The sequence below is a fragment of the Peromyscus maniculatus genome, chromosome 15 (genome assembly GCF_049852395.1).
Source record: "Peromyscus maniculatus bairdii isolate BWxNUB_F1_BW_parent chromosome 15, HU_Pman_BW_mat_3.1, whole genome shotgun sequence".
Taxonomy (NCBI): domain Eukaryota; kingdom Metazoa; phylum Chordata; class Mammalia; order Rodentia; family Cricetidae; genus Peromyscus; species Peromyscus maniculatus.
In genome coordinates this window covers 51,488,927-51,514,459 of record NC_134866.1, presented here as the reverse complement: position 1 = coordinate 51,514,459, position 25,533 = coordinate 51,488,927, and the positions used below count along the sequence as shown (strand labels likewise).

The window sequence follows — 25,533 nt, the reverse complement described above, 5'->3', positions numbered from 1 at the left end:
AATTGTACGGCAAAAACCCATGTCTGGAGTTCGTACATTTTATACAGATGCCAACAAAGAAGGAAAGGCAGGATACAAATCAGAAAATTTAAGTAAAGTGGTTCAAAGTCTGTATAATTCAGTTCAAAAATCAGAATTGTATGCTATTCTGTTGGTTTAATGGATTTTTCAGAACCTCTCAACATAGTAACTGACTCTCAGTATGCTGAAAGAGTGGTGTTACATATTGAGACTGCAGAATTTATCCATGATGCTTCAGAATTAACTTCATTATTTATTCAATTACAAGATACAATCAGGAAAAGGAATCATCCTTTATATATAACTCACATTCGATCCCATACTGGTCTGCCAGGCCCTCTAGCACAAGGCAATGATGAGATTGATAAATTATTGATAGGATATGTGCTGGAGGCCTCAGAATTTCATAAAAAACATCATGTTAATAGTAAAGGTTTAAAAAAGGATTTTTCCATAACCTGGCAACAAGCCAAAGAAATAGTAAAGAAATGTCCTACTTGTTCCTTCTACAATCAGACGCCATTACCAGCAGGATGTAACCCAAAGGGTACTCAGAGAAATGAAATCTGGCAGATGGACGTGTTTCACTTTGCAGAATTTGGAAAATTGAAATATGTACACCACACTATCGATACTTATTCAGGATTTCAATGGGCAACTGCTTTGAGTTCTAAAAAAGCTGATTCTGTAATCACTCATTTGCTAGAAGTTATGGCCATCATGGGTATACCTGCACAAATCAAAACTGACAATGCTCCATCATATGTCTCTGTTAAAATAAAACAGTTTTTTGCTTATTACAATATAAAACATATTACAGGCATACCACATAATCCTACAGGTCAAGCAGTTATAGAAAGATCAAACAGAACTCTAAAGGATATGCTAAATAAACAGAAATGGGTAACAAAAACCCCCAGAAATAGACTGCATAATGCTCTTCTAACTTTGAATTTTCTGAATGCCAATGAGACAGGAACAACAGCTGCAGAGAGACATTGGATAATAGAAAAAACTACAGAATTAAATCAGCCTATATACTTTAAGGATGTGCTGACCTCAGAATGGAAACCAGGGTATGTATTACATTGGGGATGAGGTTTTGCTTTTGTTTCTACAGGAGAAGATAAGCTGTGGGTACCATCAAAATTGATAAAGGTTCAATTTGAACAAGAGAGACCTCTTAATTAGAGGAGGTGATAGTTTATCAACCAGCATGAACATCCAATTTAAACTAACTGGTATCAATAACACATGCCTTTTCATTTAATCAAATAATAACTTGTCAAAAGGAAACATCCCCAAAATTAGTCTTGGGGAAAGGTTTTTGTTTTTGTCTTTTAGGAGAATAAAGGTTAAGGAATCTGAAGAACACTGGACAAATGAGACAACTGAAGAAAAGGGACAAATCATCTACCCAAGAAACAGAATGAAACGGTGTATGGGTATATATTATCTAAAAAATTTTTATGTCTTCCTAAATATTTGTTTCTGCTTTTCTCTAAAGATTTAACACTATTGGTTTTCTAATAGTCCCAGTTCAATTAAAATTTAAAGCTGACTTTGGAGTTGGAGAATGGCTCTCTCCTTCTTTAAAATCAAGCATGTTGTTAAAAGGAAAATGCAAACTCCCTGTATCATGCCAGAATAAGAGCCATCTTCTGCTATGGTACAGGACAAAAGCAAAATTAATTAAGGGACTATTCTATTACTAATCTCAACTCTTTGATTCTATTCTGATTCTTTAAACTTTTCTTAAAGTATGAATTTTATATCAAAAATTACAAGATTAACATATAAAGATATATAGATATATATACATTTTAAACTTTGTTAAGATATGAATGGTCATATAGAGTACTAACTAATTCTAGAAAAAAGGCTAGCTGCAAATATATGTTTTTGTGTTTGAGTCTCTTATCAGTTTTCTGCAGGAAATCATGGCCAGGCCTAACATCAACTGAAGTCTCCAGAAAGAAGATGGGGCCCCACAACAACAACAATTCCACGTGGACAATAATGATATCATTAAGCTGACAAACATCATCCACAGATCAGCTTTGAACTACAAGGTGCTCAGAGCATTCTTTCATGATAAAGAAAACTTCGCCCATACCCAGCAGGAAGCAATTTTAAGACTACGTCGCCCACATTCCCAAAGAGGTGGTGTGGGGTGGGTGGTTTTTTGGTCTTTTAATGGGTTTTGAGTCTGGGATAATTTTCAGTATTTAGGGGGGCTAGTTACAAGTTATTGTCAAGGGTTAAGAAAAAGGCTAAGCAAAGGAGATTAGATTTAAGGTTCTTGTTAAAAAAAAAGAGAAAGAAAGAAAGAAAAGAAAAAGACAATTACTAATACTTTACATTGGATTGAATTGTTTTATATTATATACAAATTTGAAACTGATATTGTTAGAAAATGCTATATGTATATTTCTAATTGTATTTATACCATTCATTTAACAATGTAATACAAATTTCTGATCCTTGAATGTTATTATTACCAACTACTAGGATATAAAGAAATGAAAGTTAGTAGTTAGACATTTCAATAGAACTTGTAGTCATATTAGATATGTTTTAAAAATTGAGCAGAGATGTTTTAGACAGGTCATCTTCAAACCCTTCAGAGATCTACAGAATATGGCATTTAAAATGTTTTAATAACTTAGAAAATTTTTCTTTTTGAGACATGTCAGCTCCTGGCAGTACTAATCTACTTCAGAGAAAATATGGGCATTGAAGAAACTGCATATGGAGTCAACTTTCCTTGTGGCAAAAGTTAGCCACTGGACAACAAAGTATCCTCGAATCAACAGGACAAAATGGACAGACAGAACACGAAACAATGGACTACTGATTCTTACCAAAACAAGTGTGGTTATGGCTTTATCAAAAGGCATCTTCTGAGGCCAGGACAATATGGCCCCATCCCTGAAGTGGCCTTCGCATCCAGAAAAGGTACGGTGCCCTTTTCTTCGAAGGCAGCTTAACAGGCAGAGGGCCGATGGATTCTGTTGTACAATGGAACAGCAGCTGAAAGCTCATGCCTCTCAAAAGTAGACTGGCATTTAATAAAGGGATGTGGAGAAGAAGGGGATGCTGAGATGAAGCCATATATACACAGCCAAGAAGAATGGACAGCTGAATTTAAAAACTGTCAACAATTTCCAGAATTTAAAATCCTGAATCATGACAGGACACTAGTGGAATTCAGGTGTTTCTGGTACATGGACTGCTCTCACCCAATGTGAGATTGAACTGTTGACCTTGTGTACATCCTACTTCACAAATGAGTCTGTCAGATACACTAAGCCTATAGGCTGAAGATTATGCCTCAACACTGCGGAGAAACCTCAGGTGACTGCCCAGGCAGCTGGCTGTTTCTGTCAACACACAAATTTTTTGGAAGTTGCTTGCATGCACTTCCTGTTTTTTTAATTTTGTTAGCTAATATTATTTCCTTCTTGGGTCTCTGAGGGAGTTGAAGATTAGTTAGTTATGGTTGAAGATTAGTTAGTTATAGTTGAAAATTAATTAGGATAGAAAGTGCATTAGATACATCTTGGATTTACCAAAATAGGATAGATAATGGAATTATTTTCTCTAATTTGTCCAATACCTGTTTAGGTATTTATTATTTGTATATATTGTATATAGTTATTGTACTTTTGTATATAGTTTTTCTTTTGTTAGTCATAACCTTTTGATTTTTTTTCTTTTTATTAAAATAGAAAAGGGGAAATGTGGTGGTAATCTAATTATACTGAAATGTGATTTTGATTGTATGTTAATAAATAAAGTTGCCCGGGGGTCAGAGCTATTAGAGCCATGGCAAGAGTGTGGCGGTGGTGGCACAAGCCTTTAATCCCAGAAAGCCAGCCTTTAATCCCAGGGACTGGTGGTAGAAAGCAAAAAGATATATAAGGCGTGAGGACCAGAAACTAGAAGCATTTGGCTGGTTAAGCTTTCAGGCTTTGGAGCAACACAGGTCAGCTGAGAGCTATTGGGATGAGGACACAGAAGCTTCCAGTCTGAGGAAACAGGACCAGCTGAGGAACAGGTGAGGTGAGATAGCTGTGGCTTGTTCTGTCTCTTTAAATAGACGAACAGACAGGAAATAGAGCGCTCATTCGGGAAGCTGGGACACTGCAGGCGGAAGGGTGAGATTTTGGCTCTGAGCTCTGACCTCTCGGCTTTCTCTTTTGCATTATTTCTGTGTTTCTTATTTAATAAAACGGTTGGTTACATCAATAGCATCCATGTGGCCCTCGATGGTTGCAGGAACCTCCTACATCAACACTGACCTTGGTTGCAGTGGGGGCCATGGACCCAGTCATGGCCCCCAGCTGCTGCAATCCTGGCCCAGATATCACCATGATATCAGATAGCAGTGCAGGCCACTCTATTCTGCCTTGCCCCAGCTGCAGCATGTCCCTTGGCCACTGATATGGACTCAGGTGGCTCACCTGACTCCAGGCCTCCACATAGCCCTCAGTAACAATATGGGCCACAGACTTCAACACAGATCCTGGTAGCAGTAGGACCATGGACCCAGACATGGTTCTCAGCAACAACCTGGGTCTGGATGTCACCATGGTGGCATCCGTGGTGGCAGCACAGGCCACCCAGACTGCATGTTCCTGGTGAGAGCTCAGTCCTCAGACACCAGCATAGCCCCAGGTGGCAGCCCAGACCTTGGGAATCTACATGGCCCTTGGTTGAACAGGACCCACAGACGTTGTCTCAGATGTTAGTTGGTATTAGAAAACCAATTGGTGTGCTCTTTCCTGGGGAAGACTCTTTCTCTCATTATCAGCATCCCTTAGTTTCCTGTAGGGATTGTGTAGGTTTGAGGCCTTATGAGCTTTCATTTAATGGAGTACTATTGTCCATCCTTTTACTCGATATAGGTGCCTATATTTAAAGCTAAGATGTATTACTGATAGACAACAGTAGATGAATTGTTATTATTATTATTATTATTATTATTATTATTATTATTATTATTACGTTGTTTTTTTGAGAACTATCTCTGTAGACCAGGCTGGCCTCAAACTCACAGAGATCTGTCTGCCTCTGACTCCCGAGTGCTTGGATTAAAGGCGTACTCCACTACTGCCCTGCATGATCTGCAGGATTTTAGTTTTTTGATTCATTCAGCCAGCCTACATAATTTGATTGGAAAATTGGGGCATCAGTACCTGAAGTTATTATTGAAGTGTTGACTGCAGCCATTGCGGTATTGATTTCTGATGGTGCTGGTGTTCTCAGTGGTACTTTGTATTTGGTAATTGTACCTTCAATTTCTGTACTGTCTTTGGCCATCCCTCCCTTTGGCCTGAAATATTGTCTCCTTTTTTAATTTAGGTTTTGTTTGTTGGATGTAATTTTTTAGGCTGTTTATAACATGGAAAATTTTTTCCTACTCAAATATGGCAGGTAGTTTTTCTCAGTATATTAGACTAGATTGGATGTTGTAGTTTTTTGAGGACTTGGGATGTATTGCTCCAGGCTCTGGCATTCAGAGTTTCCATTGAGAAATCAGCTGTTTCTCTGATGGGTTGTTCTTTATATGTGACTTGTGTTTTTTCTCCTGATGCTTTTAGTATTTCCTCTTTTTTTCCTTTTCTTTCTTTTTTTTTTTTTTTTTTTGCTGGTATATTTAACCATTTTTGTTTGTTTGTTTGTTTGTTTTGTTTTTCAGGACAGGGTTTCAGGGTTTCTCTATGTAACAGCCCTGGAAGTCCTGCAACTCACTTTGTAGACCAGGCTTGCCTCAAACTCACAGATATCCTCCTGTTTCTGCCTCATTAGTTCTGGGATTAAAGGCATGCACCACCACCACCTGACTATGCATACTTAATGTTTTAATTATAATATTCCACAAAGAGTTTCTTTTCTGTTTCTATCCATTTGGTGTTCGCTGTGCTTCTTGTATCTTTTGTATTGTTGTATCTTGCCTTAGTTTGGGTAAGTTTTCTTCTGTGATCTTGTTGGTGAGCTGGTCTATGTCACTGACTTGGGATTCTTCTCCCTCACCTACTCATAAAATTTAAAAGTTGGGTCTTTTCTTGGTATCCCACATTTCCTGTGTGTTAGTTTCCTCGTGTGTGTGTGTGTGTGTGTGTGTGTGTGTGTGTGTGTGTGTGTGTGTGTAATTTGGATCGTCCTTGCTTATTTGGTCTATACCTTTCCATTGTCTTTGAATCTTGCTGTTCTATCTTCTGCTCTCTCACTCTACTCTCAGGCTTTCCTTTGAGAGTTCCAGCTGAGTTGCTAGGTTTTTCAGCTCCATCTTCATTTCATTGAGTCTTGCTCAGTGTTTCTATCTTCTGACTGAATTCCCTTCTCAAGTCTTAGACTGTCCTCATCACCTCTGTTAGCCTTAGGTTTGTGTGTTCTTGGGCAACACTCAAGCATTCCTTCTTAAGCTCTTTCTCCTTATTTTCATGGAGCTGTTTCTTTGTGTCATCTTTAAAACTCCTCACATTCTCCATAAACTTCTTTGGTCAAGTGCCTGGTTGTACTTTTCACTTCTGTGACCTGAGGTTCATGCAGGTCAATCTCATTGACAGACATTTCTACAGGACTAATAGATTTGTGGGGTGTGTGTTGTGGGGGAATTACTGCCTTGACCTTTCACAGTTTTCCTATTTTTGTTATGAGACTTTTTTTGATAATTCTGTGTCAGATATAAATAGAGCAGATTGGGCAAAAGAGAGGATGTGTGGGTTGGTTTGAGCCTGAGGTTGGATATGGCTCAGGTGGACCCAGGGCACTGGGCTGGTGTGAAAGATCTTCCTTCTCTTTCAATATTGGAGTTGAGGGGTATATGTGAGGGTTGGGTGGGTATGATGAGGGGAGCATTAGGCAAACTCACCCAGCTAGACCCTGGAGAAGGTTGTGTAGGACCTGGCTGGGTAGAGAGGTTAGATGTGTTGTGTGAGTGGCCTGAAGGTTAGGGGCAGGAGGGAGGCAGAGTGGGTCAGGGGCCAATCCTAGATCTTGGCAGTGGCACAGACAGGGGTGGCTAGACAAGGCCCACGAGCTGGATTGGAATCTAGGCTAGAACTAGTGGGCTGGGGATGGATGAATGGAGGGGAAGATGTCAGACTTACCTGGTACTAGACCTTGGAAAAGGACACGCCAGATCTGGTTTGGTAGAGAGGTGCCGAGTTACATTTTTATTTACGTTGAAGTCTAACTGTGTCCTTTTGCATGTGCAAAACCAGTTGTTCCCACACTGTGGTTGTTGGGGAGCTGTCTTATTTATTCTGTGAGTCTGGAGAGCACCACGGAGCTTCCCCTGTGCTCAGTGACCACCAGATGCTGCAGACAGCACGTTCTTCATGGATGTGCTTCCTAAACAGATGTTAGAGTCTCTGAGATGTTTCCTTATGAATATATCTAAAAATCACAGCACACTTGAGAATTTCCACCTGGGACGCATGAGTGATGGAAACTATGTGCTGCTTCCCAGATCAACTCTTCGCTAACTTGGACAAGTTCTAAAGCCTGAAAGAACTGTCTGTGGGACTAGATGGCATTCCAGATGTGCTTTCGATCATCCCTGGGGATTTTGCAAACCTCCACCACATGGAGAAGTTATCCATCCAAACTTCCACAGAGTCTGACCTCTCCAAACTGGGTAAGAATGGTGCTTGGATTTCCCAGGTCATATTTTAGCTGGAAAAGCTACTTGGTTAATAATTGTTAGAATCATGAAATCATCGTTAGTTAAAAATGTCTGTGGGCCTGAGAATGTGAAATATGTTCTTGGGAAGGTGTAGGGACAGCACTCTTCCACATTAAAGACCTGACAGTGTGAACTGTGTCCAAGGGAAGGTGTGGGAACAGCGTTCTTCCTCATTAAGAGGGCAGACATTTATTTGTAACCCCAAGTCTCTTACATGACTGGAACTATTCTGAGCTCTGTACAAATACTAACTCACTCTTCAGACCACCGTGTGAGGGAAGATACAATGATTATTGCTGATTCTCAACTGGGGAAACTGAGGTCAGTGATTGCTCAGGTTTATCCAGCTAAGAAAACGTATCTTCAAAAGAGAAGGTGTGACTCCAGGGCCTGAGCTTTAAACTCCCAGCACACTTCCTCTCAAGGCAGTTTGTGGAGTTCTTTCCTTTTGCTGTTGTTTTAGTGGCGCTTGCAGATCTGCCTGCTGAGGGAAGAAATCTGACTGGGGGCAACCTGGACCTTTCCTCCACTTCTCTCCATCCCAGCCTCCTGTTGATGGACAGCTGTGCAGACATCTTTCTAGTCATTTAGCAAAATGACTCAGGCCCTGTCAGATCCTTAATTTGTTAAACCCTGAACACTGAGGACTAAGGAAATATGAAAAGGGGACCAGAACCGGGCATGGCAGTTCATGTCTGTAATCCCAGAATTTGGGAGGCTGAGGCAGGAGGATTGTCACAACATCAAGCCAGCTTAGCTCCGGAAATGTAGCTATTTCCAGGCCAGCCTGAGATACAATTTGAGACCCTGTCCGAAAAGAAACAAAAGAAACAAACAAACATTTTGCAGGTTGTGGAGATGGATCAGCAGGTAAAGGTACTTCCTGCCAAGCTTGATGACCTCTGTCCCACAGATCAGTATGTTGGAAGGAAAAAATTCACCCACTTTTGCCCTGACCTTTGCATGTGTCCTATGGCCAAGGATGACCTCCACACATACCATATAAACATAGACAAAATAAATAAGGTCACGTATTCTTAAAGTTGTGCTTCAGAGTTGTCCCTTCTTCTTCTGAGGGCTACAGGAATCTATCATAAGAACGCAGCTGGTTATGGCAAAGTCACTACCTGAGGGGATCAAGGAATTCCTTCAGAGGAAGCCAAATTCGAAGGAGCTTTCGGTGTTACTTGGCTTGTTACATATCAGCTGTCTTCTGTTATGAAAATCATGTGTGCCTTCATAGTTTTCCCAATTGATTTGCCCCTAGAAGTGCTAACAGTATGGACTGATCACTCTTTGGACATATACATTTAAGGTATTTGGAGAATAACCTGGGGAAAGACTTCCTTCCCCACAGCCCATCTGGTTCTCCCCTTTCAGTACTGGAATCAGATAACTCCCTTAACCTCTTTCAAGGATTGACAGTAATAGCAGTTCACATGCTAGTCTCCTGATTTAAGGTAAATTCCACAAGGAGACACCACCTAGGTCAGGTAGATTTTAAGTAATAGCTTTACACAATTTAGCTAGGACCCTTCCTTCTTACAGCCTTACTAACTTTATAGACCCCTAACTTCGTACCTAACCACGTCTCAGAATGTAGACTGAGCACATAGACCCACCTTTTCATATATTAACCGGTTATTAGCACTCTGTTGACCTCCTCTTTTACCACTCCCATTTTGGATTGTAAAAGAAAGCCTGGTAGTCATTGCCTGAGAAAAATTCTTACCTGCCTCTATGACCCCATAGAATTCAAGCCTGGTGACCTTGCTCGATCAGGGGATTACTATTGCTTGGGTTTATAACTCGATTCCTGGGAGACATAGGAGGTATGTAGACAACTGTGAGAACTTAGAGACAGAGAACAGAGAGGGATAAGGAGGATTTTGACCAGAAAGAACGTGTAGACAAGATGGAAGATGAGGGAGAGTCAGATGGGGAAGTACTAGCTGGGTAAGAAAGAGATGAAAAGGACCTAGATAAGGCAGAATTAAGATAAGAGAATTAAGAAAGAACTTAGAGGGAACAGTAGATGAATAAAAAGGAAATCAGGCAAGAAGGAGCTAAAAGAGAATAGAAGCTTGTAGAGAGAAAACTGACACAGAATAAAAAAGTGTATGGACTAAGGAGTTTCGTGTACGTGGATTCTTTTCATCAAAGATTAATGATCAGCTGGTTGTAGATTCTTCCCAGACCCTGGGAGGGGACTATAGAGGGGCTGGACCCCCATAGTCCTTGATACTCTTTTATGTGACTCTGTACAGAATTCCTGCTGCGTCAGGGCAGTGTGCAAACACAGAGATATCAGGGTGCTGATGCTGAAGGTGAAATATGGAGAGAAGAAAACTGATCCAGAGAGGGTCAGGAACCTGCCCCAGGTCTTCTGCTCACTAGTCAGTGTCAGAAGCTGAGCACACGACCAACATGGCCTGAGTACTAGATCACTGCATCACTGTCTGTTTAATGGTGTGGCTGGAGATTATGGACTGAGAGGCCACTCCAGATAGGAATTTGTAACTTTCTTGAATTTCTGAATATCTTTTCCAGTTGAATTGATCCTTAACTCTCCAAATCTTCAAGTTTTCCACCTGAAATGTGATTTCTTTTCGAATTGTGAGTCTCTCATGACTGTGCTTGCTTCCTGCAAGAAACTCAGAGAGATTGAGTTTTCTGGACGATGCTTTGAAGCCATGCCATTTGGTAAGAACTATAAGCTTACAACTGTGACTTCAGATACTCCTGTGCAAAAAGTCATTAAGTACTCTAGAATTAAAAGTCTGCTGATGTCACAGAAACTGTGACAGCACCTGACTTCAGTGAGTCTTTCACAGCAATGAAGTGCATCTGTGTCTACAATGTAACCATTTCATTTTCAGAATTGTTTCCTCTGCTTAGTCATAGTAATTCAATCTGATTATTATATCACTTTTCATCACTTTTGAAACACTCTTACTTCAATGGTATTCCTCTGTGTCACAGGAATGTATCTGAACTAACTATATTTCATTTTCCCTTATCTAGTCACCATTTTGCCAAATTTTGTGGCTTTGAAGATATTGAAACTTGGAAGCCAACAGTTTCCAGAGAAGGAAACATCAGAAAAATTTGGTAAGTTTATAAACAGAGTTTTTTAATGTATTCTTTATCCTCCTCCCCTCCTTCCTCCTCATCCTCTTCAATGAACCTACAAGAAAGCAAGCTGTGTACAGTTGTCACTTGACATCCATGGCAGCTGGGTCCAGGACCTCTGCTGATGTAAACACTAGAAGATCTTACACTCCATGATATAAAATGGTTCAGTGTTTGCCGGTGTCCCTACACATCCTCCATAAGCCATCTCTTAATTGCTTACAATGCCTAATGCAATGTAAATGCTATATCAACAAGTGTTACACTGTGTTGTTCTGGGAATAATGGTGAGGGGGAAATGTCTGTACACGTTTGGCACAGACACAGTTTTTAAAAACTGAACCTTTGGTTGGTGGAATGTGCCCATACAGAGGGTCAGCTGTACCAGCTATGCTGGTCCTTAGGAGGACACCATAGTGATGCTCAATATCACCCCCGATGCCATCACTGCTGCTTCCACACATCCTCACACTTGATCTCATTAAATGCAATGTTCTCAGATTCACTGACTTCTTAGGAGAGAATTTGGTCACTGTGGAACTTCATAGTCTGGCACCCACTCCAAACATGCAATGTCACTTTTGTTTCAAAGGTTTCAAAATACATACGAAAACTTCTATTTAAAATTAAGCAAACACTATAACTCCAGGGAAAGGCCACACCCAGGCTGTAGCACACCCAATCAGAAGGCAAGCATCCAGCTTCCTGTGCCCAGTCTGAGAACTGTCCCCATCTCATGAATGTGTGTCCTCCTTTTAAAGATAATTAAATAAACTTTAAAATATTTATTCTTGTTTTATGAGGATGAGTGTTGCCTGCATATATGTCTGTGCACCACATATGTTCTTGGTGGCCACAGAAGTCAGAAGAAGGTTTTGGATTCACTGGATCCGGATGGTTGTCAGCCACCATGTGGGTGCCGGGCACTAACTCTTCCTGAGACTTCTGCAAAAGTAACTAGTGATCTCAACCACTGAGCTATCTTTTCAGTCCCACAAATTTTCCTTTGAAATAAATTAGTGTATGTAATTTGTGACAGAGTAAACTTGAGAAGCTTTGCTTATGAGGCTCCGCTCACAACAGCAGTTTGGGCAGCAAAATAAATGTCAGAAAGAGAAAGAAAATCACGTTGAAAATATTGTTGTGGACTCACAGTTTTCTGCGTATTTTTGTGCATTTACCGTCTGTGTGTGTGAGGAGCTGTGAGTGGCATGTGCGTGGAGTCAGAGAACAGCGGTGGGAGTCGTTCTCTCTCACCATAATGTGGACTCCTGGGATCAAACTCAGGTTGTCAGGCATGCCTGCGGATGCCGTTACCACCTGAGCCTTCTCATTTGCTCTGACCCATGAACATACAGGCTAATAAATACATTTCCAGTCTTCTTTATCTGCAGTCATATAGACACACGTTCCTCAGCGCAGTCTCCTGAGAGGCTGGAAATCATGGTTGCAGTAATGAGCACACAAGTGCTCAGAGTTTCATTCCTTTTAAAGCTTTGGAAGAGTTTTCTGTACACAGACCTAGTGTGATTTCTTTCAGTGGGTAGGTGTCTTACGTAACCCATTCAAGAATGATCCCCTAGAAGCCGAGAGTGGTAACAAATGCCTGTGATCCCAGCACTGAGATGATGAGGCAGAATTATGAGTTCTAGCCATTCTGGACGACAGGCTGAGACTCGGTCTCAAGACTGCCAAGACAAACACATCAACCAGTTGGCCCGATTTAACATTCCTGTTTCCTGTGCATACTAATATCACCACGGGCAGGTGGTAAATACTGAGAGTGAAGTTTCAGATCTGATTTGCTGTTTGAACAGATGTGGCAAGAACAAGACCCACAGCTGGGTTTTCATGCTGGCCAGGTGGAGCTGCTGGAAATGCACCTTGCTTTGCTTTCACATGAACAAGAAGGCACAAACAAGGTTCAGTTTGTGTGTGTGTGTGTGTGTGTGTGTGTGTGTGTGTGTGTGTGTGTGTGTGTTTGTGTGTGTGTGTGTTTGTGTGTGTGTGTGTGTGTTTGTGTGTGTGTGTGTGTGTGTGTGTGTGTGTGTGTGTGTGTGGTGCCTTGGTATCCAGCATGCTAGACAAGCCCTTTATCACTGAGTCAACTGCCCAAATCCCTGGACTTGATTTCTAAATATCATCTTTCCTAAAGAAACCAAGGACTGTGAAGAAATATTTTTTTCTTTTTTTATTAAGAAATTTTCTATTCATTTTACATACCAACCACAGATGCCCCCTCCTCCCTCTTCCCACCTCCCAGTCTTCACCCCATTCACACCTCCTCTGAGTCAAGGTCTCCCATAGGGAGTCAGCAGAGCCTGGTACATTAAGCGGAGGCAGGTCTAAGCCCCTACCTGCTGTACCAAGGCTGGCCAAGGTGTCACACCTTAGTCACTAGGCTCCAAAAAGCCCACTCATGCACCAGGGACAGGTCCCAATCCCCCTGCCTGGGGGGCCCTCCAAACAGTTCAGGCTAAACAACTGTCTTACTTATCCGGAGGGCTAGTCTAGTCCCATTGGGGCTCCTCAGCTATTGGCCCACAGTTCATGTGTTTCCACTAGTTTAGGTGGCCATCTTTATACATTCCCTATCATGATGTCAATGTCACAAGAAATATTTTATTTCAGAACTGAGAAGGGGAAAGTCAAAGATAAATCTGGAATATTGCCTCATGCCAGAAAGTCTTCCTAATTAGTTTCTGTGAGGCCGCAGAAGTCGAGACATAGTCATCCTGTGATCTACAGAGTATCATGCTATGGAAGATTGGATGAGGGGTGGAAGGCTGTCAGGGCAGTGGACAAGGCTTTAATGAGGCCGGTGGATGTCCTCAGAGTGACGGCAGGAGGCGGGATGGCGAGGGACGGGGGCCAAAGTCTGTGCAGTTGAGGCCCTGCTTTAGAAGAGAGAGCAGAAATGGACAGACAGCCTGGACCTGTGTGAAGGGGAGGATGGAGGAGCCAGCTGCAGAGAGCAGCAGGGAGCAGCTGTGTGCTGACCCCTTCTCCTTTCCTTGGAGAGGACAGTGACAAGGAGGGCCCCTGCTAGGTGGGGCCTCCTAGACTGCAGAAGGTCTAGGTCATCAGCTGCTCACTCATGCCGGGACTACTACTGAGGATGGCTTTGTGGTGTCTCCCACAGCCCAGGCTCTGGGTTCTCTCAGGAACCTGGAGGAACTGCTCCTTCCCAGTGGGGACAGGATTCACCACGTGGCCAAACTGATTGTCCGGCAGTGTCTGCAGCTTCGGTGCCTCCGAGTTCTTGCCTTTAAGGAGACTTTGGATGACGACAGTGTGATGGAAATCGGTGAGTTTCCCTCAGGGAAAGGGATTCCCCCTGTGTGGCAGCAGTGGCTTCATTGGAGCTGTCTGTTGCGAATGTCTAGTATGGCAAAGTCTTCCAAATGGTTCCTCATTTCCACCACCACACTGTTTCATCTCATGTCCTTCTTTTTTCTTTTCTTTTTTTTTCTTTTTCTGGAGCCAAGGACTGAACCCAGGGCCTTGCACTTGCTAGGCAAGTGCTCTACCACTGAGCTAAATCCCCAACCCCCATCTTGTGTTCTTCTGCAGATAGGTTCATCCTGTTCTGACTGGGAAGGTCAACAGCCTCTTTGTTTTAGTGGGGATATAGAAGCCATCCACCTGTGGTTTGTTTCCCCAGTACTGGAAATTGAACTCAGTGCCCCTAACACACACTAGATCAGTGTTCTACCCCTGCACCATGGACCACTAATCTGTGTTCTGACACTTGGTGTTCCATACACCTGGCAGATCCTCTGTTAGTCAATTGAATACTGACAATATGTAAACAAATGTGCAACAAGCTGAAACGTAGAACTGGATCAATGTTCCTGTTCACGTTGCTGAAAATTTTGTTATCCAAGTAAGTGTAGAGTCAACCAGATGAGGATGCAGACCTGTGTGCATTCTGCAACTGTGCCCTCCTCTTCCTCCACAGATGACCACTGCACTGATTTCTTTACCATAGAGTCATTTACCACAGACTCCTCATGGAAGGGGGTCCTGTGCAATAGGCACTGTTTTGTCTGAAAATGTGTGTGTGCTTCATATTCCTAGTAACACATGTGACCAGAGTGATTGATTTCACTGCTGTGTGTCATTCCATTATTTGACCGATCTGCACTCTGTGTCCATTCAATGGGTACTTGAGTTGTTTCTAGTAGTTGGTGTCTATGAAGTGCTTCTAAGAACTTTCTCACACAATGTCCATGTTTAGTAATTTCTAGGGTGAAATTTCTGAGTTACCTCACATGGACTGATTAAGTGTGTTTTGGGTTAGATGTGTCACATGCCTGTAATTCAACACTCGATAGGTTCAAGAGTTCGAGATTTCCTAGTTCAGGGCTAGGCTGGGTAACATGACACTTTGAACACAAACAATTAAATAACAAAGGATCAAACTTCTCCACAGTGTTGTTTTCACCCTCAACAGAGGTTGCTTCATGTTCTGGCTCTGGTAGGTCTTATCAATCCCTTATAGTTAGGCACTCTGATGATTCTCGTAGGTAGGAAAACCCAAAGTTTTAGTTGAGGAATAGCTTTAAGATTGACCAGCACTTGAAAGAAAAAGGCACAATAGCTGCTAAAAGACATGGAATTGAAAGGACTTCTGAAACAATCTAGCCTTGATATTTTAAGAATGCCTTAACTTTAAAAGAGAAGTCAAAATAAATATATTTTTCAAATAGAAATAAAAAATGCTTTCAAGTTTTGTTCCTACAGGAGATGAGAGGCTATGGATTTCTTCATTAATGATATTGATCACATGTGATCAGAGGAGACCTCTGAATCTTTTTTTTTTTTTTGGTTTTTAAACAGGGTTTCTCTTTGTAGCTCTGTGGCCTTTCCTGGAACTCACTCTGTAGCCCAGGGTGGCCTCGAACTCACAGAGATCCACCTGCCTCTGCCTCCCGAGTGCTGGGATTAAAGCTATGCACCACCACCACCTGCCTGACAGGTTCTGAATCTTGACAGGTAATATCTGTCAACAAAGGGTACAGCTGGTCTTCCCAGGACTTGGCCATTATCTCAAAATTTCTCAGGATCCCTATAAGATTACCAGCACCACCAGTCAGCAGGATATAGTCTAGAGAACCATGCCCCAAATCACAAAGTATTGTTTATGGATGTTTGTTTGCTATTAAGAGGTTAACTGTAAATGGTTAATGGTCAAAGTCAATCTCTTTCTAAGGAAGAAGTGGGGATATGCTATAGAGATGATGGGGGAAAAGGGTAGATTATTATGATTTAAAAAGGTGGATTATTGGATGTACTTTAATCCAAAAAACAGTTGTTCATTTCAAAATATTTTATAATGGATGGTATGGATTTTGGTTTATGGATATGAATTTAAAGTCAATTTTGTTATTCTTTATTTATATTTCTACTCTTGTTTAAGATATTACGTTTCTGTCACTAGTTTAGAGTTGTAATACATAATTAAGAAATATAGATTAATAGTCATCTATAATAGTCAAACATAGCTATATTAGTTAGGTTTTTTAGGTATACAAGATATAGTTCAGTTACATAGGTAATCTTCAAACACTTCAAAGACCTTTAGAATATGGCATTTAAAATGTTTTAAGAACTTAGACTTTTTTGATGGTGAGACACATTTGCTCATGGCAACACCAATTGTTTCAAAGAGGATGATGGGCATCAAAGAAACTCCTTACAGAGTTTGATTTCAATGTGGCAAGGCTAGCCATTTGGGCAAAAAATTGCTCTTGCCTGAACTGCTTGACAGTATGTTGTATAAACTGGACAAGCAGGACCCATAGGAAAGTGATCACTAAACTTTGCCAAAACAAGGTGGGATGGTCCTTCAGGTTCCTGCTTCACAGAGGAAAATGCCAGACATTCTGCAGGGCACAGAGGAAAGCAACTGACAAACTTTGCCAGTATAGGCGGGACAGTCCTTCAAATTTCCTGTTTCACTAAAATGTCTGCCAGAGATTCTAGACCTGTAGGCTGAAGATGGATGCCCCAACGTTGCAGAAGAACACTGGGTAATTGTCCAGGCAGCCAGATGTCTCTGCCATTTTAAGAGTTTTTGAAGTTGCTTGCAATGCACTTCCTGTTTTCTCCGATAATATTATATCCTTCTTGGGTCTTTGATAGAGTTGAAGGCTAGGTAATTATAGTTTTCCTTAGTTATGATAAAAGATAAATTATATATGAATGTTTAGACTCACAAAAAATAGGATGGATGATAGAGTATTTTCTTTAATTTTGCCAAATACAAATAGGCCGGATATTATAACTGATTCTTGCATGATAACTCTTTTGTTATGTATAATTTTACCATGTTAAAGTTAAAACCTTCCTTCTTGATTAGACAGAAAAGGGGAAATGCTGTGGGATATTTTCTGTAGGCTGTGAATATGTGTCGCTCTCATTGGTTGATAAATAGCTGCTTTGGCTTATGGCAAGGCAGCATAGAGCCAGTTGAGAAATCTAAGGGAGAGACAGGAGAAGAAGGGCAGAGTCTGGCAGATGCCAGCCAGCCACTGAAGGAGCAACAGGCCAGCTGTCTAGAAATGAGTAAAGCTAAGTCCATACATTCATAAGTAAGAATAAGCACCTGTGTGACTCATTTGGGAGCTGGGTGGTCGCAGGCTTCCAGAGAGCAAAGAGTAAGAGTAAAAAACAATCAACATTTTGGTGCCCAACGTGGGGCTTAAATATCCATAAGGACTGAGAAAGCTTGAAAAGAAAAGAACAAAAAAAAAGAGAGAAGGAAAGAAAGAAATGTCTCCTTTAAGAAGTTGTGTTGTACAGCAGAGATTTAAACAGCTTTTTTTTCATGCTAAATAAAAACTAAAAACTACACAAAACACCTGCCACAGTTCAGGGCACTGCCATTCCAGAGTTGTGGGGTTGGATGCAGTTCCTGGTCATATGAACCTCCAACCCGGCTGTGAGCTTTAGGCTTGGCTCCCACGAACCAAGAAGCCAGCAGAGCCAGCCAACAGAGCCTCACAGAGGACCCAGATGTAGCTTAGCAACTTGACATTTGCTCATACTGTCAAAAAAAAGTCCAAAAGACATGCAGTAATTGAGGTCCAAATGGGAGAAAACCCTCTAAACAAGTTCCAGTGTGTTTTATAATGTGCATAGGTTTAAGAAAAAGAAAAAGGGTAAAGTCATAAAAAGTGAATAATTTAAAAAATAATAATCTTTAAAGAGAGAATAATAGAAAAAAAAGCCACCTAACATTGGAAATTCACAGGGAGTCTGGAGCCTGTATAGTATTGTGTGGCTTTTGAATTTTTTGATTGTTAATAAGCAAACGACAGCTGCTAAGAGTCAAGGCATTGAAAGGACTGCTGCATTAACCAGCCTAGATATTTAAAGAATGCCTTAACTTTACAATGGAGATAAAAAAATATATTTGTTAAATGGAAGTCAAAATGCTTTGGAGAAGGGGTTTTGCTTTAGTTTCCATAGGAAACAAGAGGCTGTGGGCTTGTTCCAAGTTAATATGGATCAGGTTTGATCAAGGGAGACTTTCTGAAACTTGACAGTGATATATTGGAATATTGATATGAATTTAAAGTTAATTTGTTATACCGAATGTGTGTTTCTACTCTTCCTTGGGGTTTTTACTTATTCAGCTCATTTAAAAATACAATGGATAATTAAGAAATGAGATTAGTAATTATTCCAAAATAATCAAACTTGTAGCAACATTAGGTTTGTTTTCAAGGTTAAGTAGATATATTTCGATATATGACTGGTTTCAAACACTTCAAAAACCCATAGAATATGGCATTTAAAATATTTTGTTAGTTAGGCAATGGTGGCACACGCCTTTAATCCTAGCACTTGAGAGGTAGAGGAAAGTGGATCTCTGTGAGTTCAAGGCCAGTGTGGTCTACAGAGTGAGTTCTAGGACAGCTAGGGGCTATTACACAGAGAAATCCTATCTTGAAAACCACCCCAAAATATTTTGGTAACCTAAGGTTTTTCATAACATTGAGACACATCTGCTCTGGCAGTACCAATTTACTTCATAAAAGGATGATGGACATCAAAGAACCTCCATATGGAGTTTGCTTTCAGTGTGGCAAGGCTAGCCATTTGGGCAAGAAACTGCTTTTCCTTGACTGCTGACAGTATGCTGTATAAATTAGACATGCCGGGCCTAAAAGAAAGTGACTACTGACCTTTGACAAAATAAGACAGGATAGTCCTTCAAAACTCTTGCTTCATAGAAGTCTGCCAGATATTCTAAGCCTGTCATCTGAAGATGGATGCCCTAATGTTGCAGAAGAACTTTAGGTGACTGTTCAGGCACCAAATGTCTCTGTTATTAGGTAATATTGATTCCTCTGTGGTCCTGGATGGAGTTAAAGACTAAATAATTAGAGTTATAGTTTTCATTAGTTATTATATAAAATAAATTGGGTATAAAACTTTGGATTCACTAAGATAGGATAGATAATGGAGTATTTTCTTTAAATTTGCCAGACACAAATGAACTGGACATTGTGAATATAGTCCTTGATAATTGTTTATATTGTATATAGTAAGACTCTGTTTAAGTCAAAACCTTTTCTTTTTGTTTAGACAAAAAAGGGGAAATGTTATGGAATAATAATTCAAGATGTATTGCAATCATTTACGCTGTAGAATATTTGTTTAAGATACAAAGACACGTTACATTTGTTTATTAAATAAAATTAACCTGGGATCAGGAGGTTACAACTAACTGACGTGGAGTGATAGGGCAGAACCATGTGTAACTAGGATTCTAAAGTCGGGGTTGAGCTGAAGGACATGCTATGCTGTCTTTTGAGGAGCTGCAAACTAGGAGAGAAAATTAGCTACTTGCTCTTCAGCCTCTCTGAGTGAGCAGAATTTCACCTTGACCTTCCAGTCCTTTGAGTTCTATAGAGGGATAGAGATATAGTTAAAGTTCCCTTCAGCAGCAGTGACAGAGCTGGTGCCTGAGGGGACAGAATTCCTGCCTGGCTGTGGCCATTGCTGCCACATGGCTACGGTAGCTGTGGAGTTGCCATTGTCAATCAGGACAGCAGTTGCTTAAGGGGCAGCTACTGAATTTCATGAAAAGCAACAACGCATTGGCTCCATTTCCTTCAGAACCCCTGCTCTCCGTAACCAGGGAGTCCCTTCTGGGCTTTAGGTGGAAGACACTGTGGTAGCCAGTGAGAGGACAAGCTGTTAGGACTGTCACCTTCTGTACTCTGCAAAAAGGGAGACGCTGTTGCCTCAATTTCTCAGTTCCTTCTACTGTAACTTCCCTTCACATATGTCCTTCTGTGAGACCAGAAGAGAAGTCCACATTGCCATGGCAGCCAAAGCTGTGTGAACTCAACTTCCTGACCTCTGCTTCCTCCAAACTGCTTGCACTTTGGACAGGTGGTTCCCTATCAACCAAGCAGCAGTTTAGCGCTTTCAAAGAATGGTCACTTTTTTAAAACGTCATGTTGAGCATTTCCCACATTCATCACGGTGGGTGTGGGAGTGGTACCAATAACTTGTCACCATCACTGAAGTCCTCAGGATATTCTTTTCATAAATGTTTTTGTTTTCCAGCCAAGGGAGCAACCAGTGGAGGTTTCCAGAAACTTGAGAACTTAAATATTTCAATGAATCACAAGATTACAGAGGAAGGGTACAGACATTTCTTTCAAGCCCTGGACAACCTGCCAAACTTGCAAATGCTCAACATTTCCAGGCATCTCCCAGAATCCATCCAAGTTCAGGCCACCACTGTCAAGGCTCTGGGTCAGTGTGTGTCCCGACTGCCCAGCCTCACCATTCTTGAGATGTTCAGTTGGCTCCTGGATGAAGAGGACATGAAAGTGATTAATGCTGTGAAGGAGAGACACCCTCAGTCCAAACGCTTGACTGTCTTCTGGAAATGGATAGTGCCCTTCTCTCCTGTCATTCAGAAGTGAAGGATGCAGCCAAGGGCTACTGGCAGTTATAAATACCTAATTGTACTTAGTTGTTTTTGCTCTTTGGCGGGGGGGGGGGGGGGGGGGGGACGGACCAACACCCAGCTCCCAAATAAGTCACACACAGAGGTTTATTCTTAATTATACATACCCAGCCTTAGCTTGGCTTGTTTCCTGCCAGCTTTACTTTTACTTTTTTTTTAAAAAGTTTTTTGTTTTTTCATTTTTCTTACCACGCACACTTCCCACTCTCTCTCCTCCCCAAGCTCCCCCCTACCTCACCCCACCCCTCCTCCCATCCACTTCTCAGAGAGGGTAAAGCCTCTCATGGACTGTCAACAACGTCTTGGCCAGCTTTTCCTAACTGTAATTTATTCCCATCTACGTTTTGCCTCTGGACTTTTGCCTTTCTTCTTACTTCTGTACATCTTACTTTCACTCTTATTCCGTGGCTGGCCGTGTGGTTGAGTGGCTGGTCCCTAGCATCTGCCTCTCTTGGATCTCTCTTGCTCTTTCTTCCTTTCTCACAGATTTCTCCTCCCATGTATTCTGTCTGGCTCCCAGCCCCACCTAGCCCTTTGCCTGCTCTCTATTGGCCGTTCAGCTCATTATTAGTGCATCAGGGGTTTTAGACAGGGAAGCAACACAGCTTCACAGAGTTAAACAAATGCGACAGAAGCCAAGTTAACACACCTTAAAATAATACCTATAATACCTAATTTCCTAATACATTTCACCCTTGCTGAGTATGGTGGTACACACCTGTGCTCTCATCATATAGGAGACTGAGGTGGGAGAATCAGGAGGTTCAGGGCAGCCTTGGTTACATCGGAAGATCCTGTCTCAAAACCAAAGGCACAACTAACCATCATATTAAAGGACATTCATTAACTGTGTAGACTGATGATTATTAAAGCCTGCATGCCCATCACTGAACGTAGAGCAATGATGAGCAGTCCTGGTATGGCCCTACAAGACTAGAGTTGCACTCAATCTCATACTAAGTACCCACCATTGCCAAGGTCAACAGGAAGGGGTGGGGAAGGGAGCATTGATCTATGTAAAAGCCACAAGGAAGGAGCATTTGATGGAGGTAAGAAATGGCCAGTTTAAGGATGAGTCCATCCCACCCATGATGAAGCATGGGTCGATTTTAGCACAGGATGTAGACGACTCTTTCCAGAGATGCTCTTTAGTCTTTGCAGGGCTTCTATATATTCACCAGCCTTGGTGTGACCATGCTTGGCCAAACCATCTCCCATCCATTGCCTATGTGAGGAAGAAATTGGGCTTAGAGAAAACTGCTTTTGTTCCAGAGGCTTTTGAGAGCTTTGCATGTGATGTAATGACTTTAAGTCTTTCTTTCTTGTTCCTTTCTGTTTTTTGTTTCGTTTTGTGTTTTTGATACAAGGTTTCACTATGTAGCTTTTAATGGCCTGGAACTGAATATGTAGACCAGGCCTACCTGGAACTTACAGAGATCTGCGTGCCTCTGCCTCCTGAAGGTTGATAATTTTAAAACATTGTCTATAGATACATTAAGGATTTGTGGGTATGTTAACCTGACTATGACAGCATTTTTCATTCCATATGTTTACAAAAGTCTTTTCTTTATACCTGTGTTGTTTCAACTTAAATATTGTATGCTTTTAATTTGTCAATTATACCTCAATAAATCTGGAGGAAAAAGATTTCCAAACACCTAAAAAATTTTTAAAAGCTTTGGTTGTTGGTTAAGCGGTAGCGGCCATGCCAACAGAGGAGAGCGCTGGATGTATCGGTGACGGAAGGGTCACGAGCCATGGTTACCTTTCTAGAGCTTTATTCGGAGAGAAAGGGACACACACACACACACACACACAGAGAGAGAGAGAGAGAGAGAGAGAGAGAGAGAGAGAGAGAGAGAGAGAGAGAGAGAGAGAGAGAACCACGGAGGGGAGAGAATATGGAAGGAGAGAGTGCTGAAAGAGAGGACTCAGAGAGAGCATGTCCACTTTTTAGACTGGGACGCTGTCACAGGCTGGTGACATAATTAAAGACATAATCCTTACATCCCAAACTTTTGCTTATTATTAAAAAAGAGCAGGTAGATGGGAATAGGGGCGTCGTTTCTCTCAAAAGTTGCTTCCAGCTGACTGTTGGACGTCGGTTGGCTCTTTGGGGAATGGGGAAGGAGAGCCTTCGGAGGTAGACAGGCGTTGTGGGATGCTGTCTGCCATCCGTTTGTTCTGGAGACATGTATCCCTCTTGGCTGTGGCTGAGAACCTTCTGTCTGACAAGATGTTGGTGACACAGAAGAAAGCTTAGAGAGAAAAGAATCATTATATGTTGGTAGATCCGGCCTGTCCAGATGGATTTGAAACATGTTAAGCTTTATCAGAGACAGATTATTTTAAAGCACCTGCTTCCTTTACTAGTTCAGCATCCAGGAGACAGGTGGTCAATTGTTAAAAGCATCTTATAGTAATAGATGTTTACATTAAAGTCTTTTTGTAGTGCCCAGACACTTTTGGGTCTGGGTGTGTAAATACCTTTTAACTGTTACAGTTCTTACCTCATGATCTCTGGCTTCCGATTCTGTGGTGGTCCTGTACCATTAACTGAACAGTGAGTTAGAACAGGGAACTGGGAAGAGAAAAGCTTATGGTGCATGAAAATTTATTTATTTATTTTTTGGAATTAGGGACAAGGCAAAGTTCAGGGATCTGTCTGTATGCATGTGAGAAACACAGACAGTAGATCTGGAGTGAAACAATGAACTCTTATCTTAGCTGGAAATATTTTTTCATTAAGTACCTCTGAAAGTGCAATTAAATCTGGTGAGGTGGTAAGGCTGTCCTCTGTACCCGACAATAAAGGAGAGGTGACATCCCAAAACTCCTAGGACTGAGTCAGTGGTTCTGCAGTGGTTCTGGTGTCCAGAAGGACAGAAATGGATCGCTTCCCTGCTGCGTTCTGGGTTCCCTGCCATGTCTGTAGCCAAGCCTAGGTCTGCTGGAGGTCTTAGCTTGATGCACCCATTCACCTTGGCGCCTGGGCCCAGTCAGCTGACTGGTTGTCTTTCTAGGCGGTACTTTTAACAAGGCTGTTGATGGCCTGGCAGGGCATTTGCTAGCCCGTGGCCTTTTTCCTCACTTAAAACATGGACCCAACAGCTTTTGGGAGTCAGCGAGTGCCAGCACTTGGCAATTTTTTTTTCAGGCTTTTATCTCTACCCTGGCACACCTTAAATGCCACAGATGACTCTTTTGCTTGTGGGGTCAGGAGCCTTGCTCTCCAGATGTTTAAGTCGGGGAGGTCTGGGGAGCAATAGACAGATTTTACTCCGTGCCCTGAATTTTTTTTTTCCTGATGATTGATGGCTTAAGGATAGCTTTTGGAAGATCTGCCAGGAGGCAGACTATAAACCTATCGTTTTGGAAGACTTGTCTGAGGCTAAAAAATGATTTTTGGCTTAGGAGCCATCCTGAATATTGTAAACTTATTTGTATGGATCTTAGCTGCTTCCAGATCTGTCTGTGTCTCCCAAAGCAGTTTGAGAATGAGTGGGTGGAGTTAAGGTGAGTTAGGGAGAGAGTCGTAGCAGCCGCCCAAGCCCGCCCATTTTTAGCTTGCCCACTGCTATTGGAAGTCAGACAGAAAAGGTTGCATGTGGCAGAGGCAGAAATGGGAAGGGAGAAGGGTTCAGAGCTTTAGCAGAAAGCTTGGGGATAAAGTGACTCTTTTATTTGCAGGTTCGCTGTCAGAAGTTCCCGTGACGCTGTTATGTAGACAGATTGACAGGTACCCGCCCCTACCCGCCAATGTAAGTGGTAAATGTATCTGCCTCTTTGTTCCATGGCTGTAGCCGAGAGAAAAATAAAAAATTAAAATAACAAACCGGGATCAGACTCCAATCTTGGGCATCCTCGAGAGTGAAGAGAGATCTATGAATCAGCTCAAGTTCCCATCCTCTTCATCAAGGAAGGTAAGGGCTGTAGCTCTGCTGCAGTTGGTCTACGGTGGACCCGAGACAGCATTTACCGCAAAACTGTGCCTGCTTGCTAGCACAGCCCGAGGACAACCCCCGGGATGTCCGTCGCAAAGAATATAGTTCAGACTACAGCTGCGAGAACGGCAGACTCACTCACTGTGGGGAAGAATCATGGCGGTAGCAGTAGTGGTAGCTGTGTGTGGGTCTCGCTGGATGGGGGAGGAGGTGGCAGGCAGCAGCGGTCACAGCAGGTCCTCGGTGGTCTATCCAAGTCTGAATGGCACCAAATGTTGGTTAAGCGGTGGCGCTTGCTGGTGGCTGGCTGCCACCTGCCATGGCCATGCTGACGCAGGAGAGCGCTGGATGTATTGGTGACGGAGGAGTCATGAGCCATGGTTACCTTTCTAGAGCTTTATTGGGAGAGAGAGAGAGAGAGAGAGAGAGAGAGAGAGAGAGAGAGAGAGAGAGAGAGAAAGACCGCGGGGAGGGGAGAGAATATAGAAGGAGAGAGTGCGGAAAGAGAGAGGACACAGAGGGCATGCCCGCGTTTTTAGGCTGGGACGGCATCGTAGGCTGGTGACATAATTAAGGACATAAACCTTACATTGGTTATATCTGGGAGGTGAGTTAGGAAGCATTCTTACTTTTCATTCTACCCCTTTCTGCACTGTTTTTTTTTTAATTTTACAATTCTCTGTTATTTTTATGCTTAAGATAAAAACTCAGGACTTGAGAGATGGGTTGGTGGTTAAGAATAT

General features: G+C 42.0%; 1 pseudogene across 1 annotated transcript in view; it reads left to right on the top strand.

Annotated features, from left to right (window-relative positions):
- LOC143268726 (baculoviral IAP repeat-containing protein 1a-like) overlaps window positions 1–20,835 on the top strand; it is a 31,392-nt pseudogene extending 10,557 nt beyond the window's left edge. Inside the window, exons 3-7 of the transcript XR_013044850.1 lie at window positions 7,502–7,669; window positions 10,268–10,420; window positions 10,742–10,828; window positions 13,992–14,156; window positions 20,438–20,835. The product of XR_013044850.1 is annotated as a baculoviral IAP repeat-containing protein 1a-like (transcript). The remainder of the gene's footprint in view (window positions 1–7,501; window positions 7,670–10,267; window positions 10,421–10,741; window positions 10,829–13,991; window positions 14,157–20,437) is intronic.
- Window positions 20,836–25,533: the final 4,698 nt, after the last annotated feature.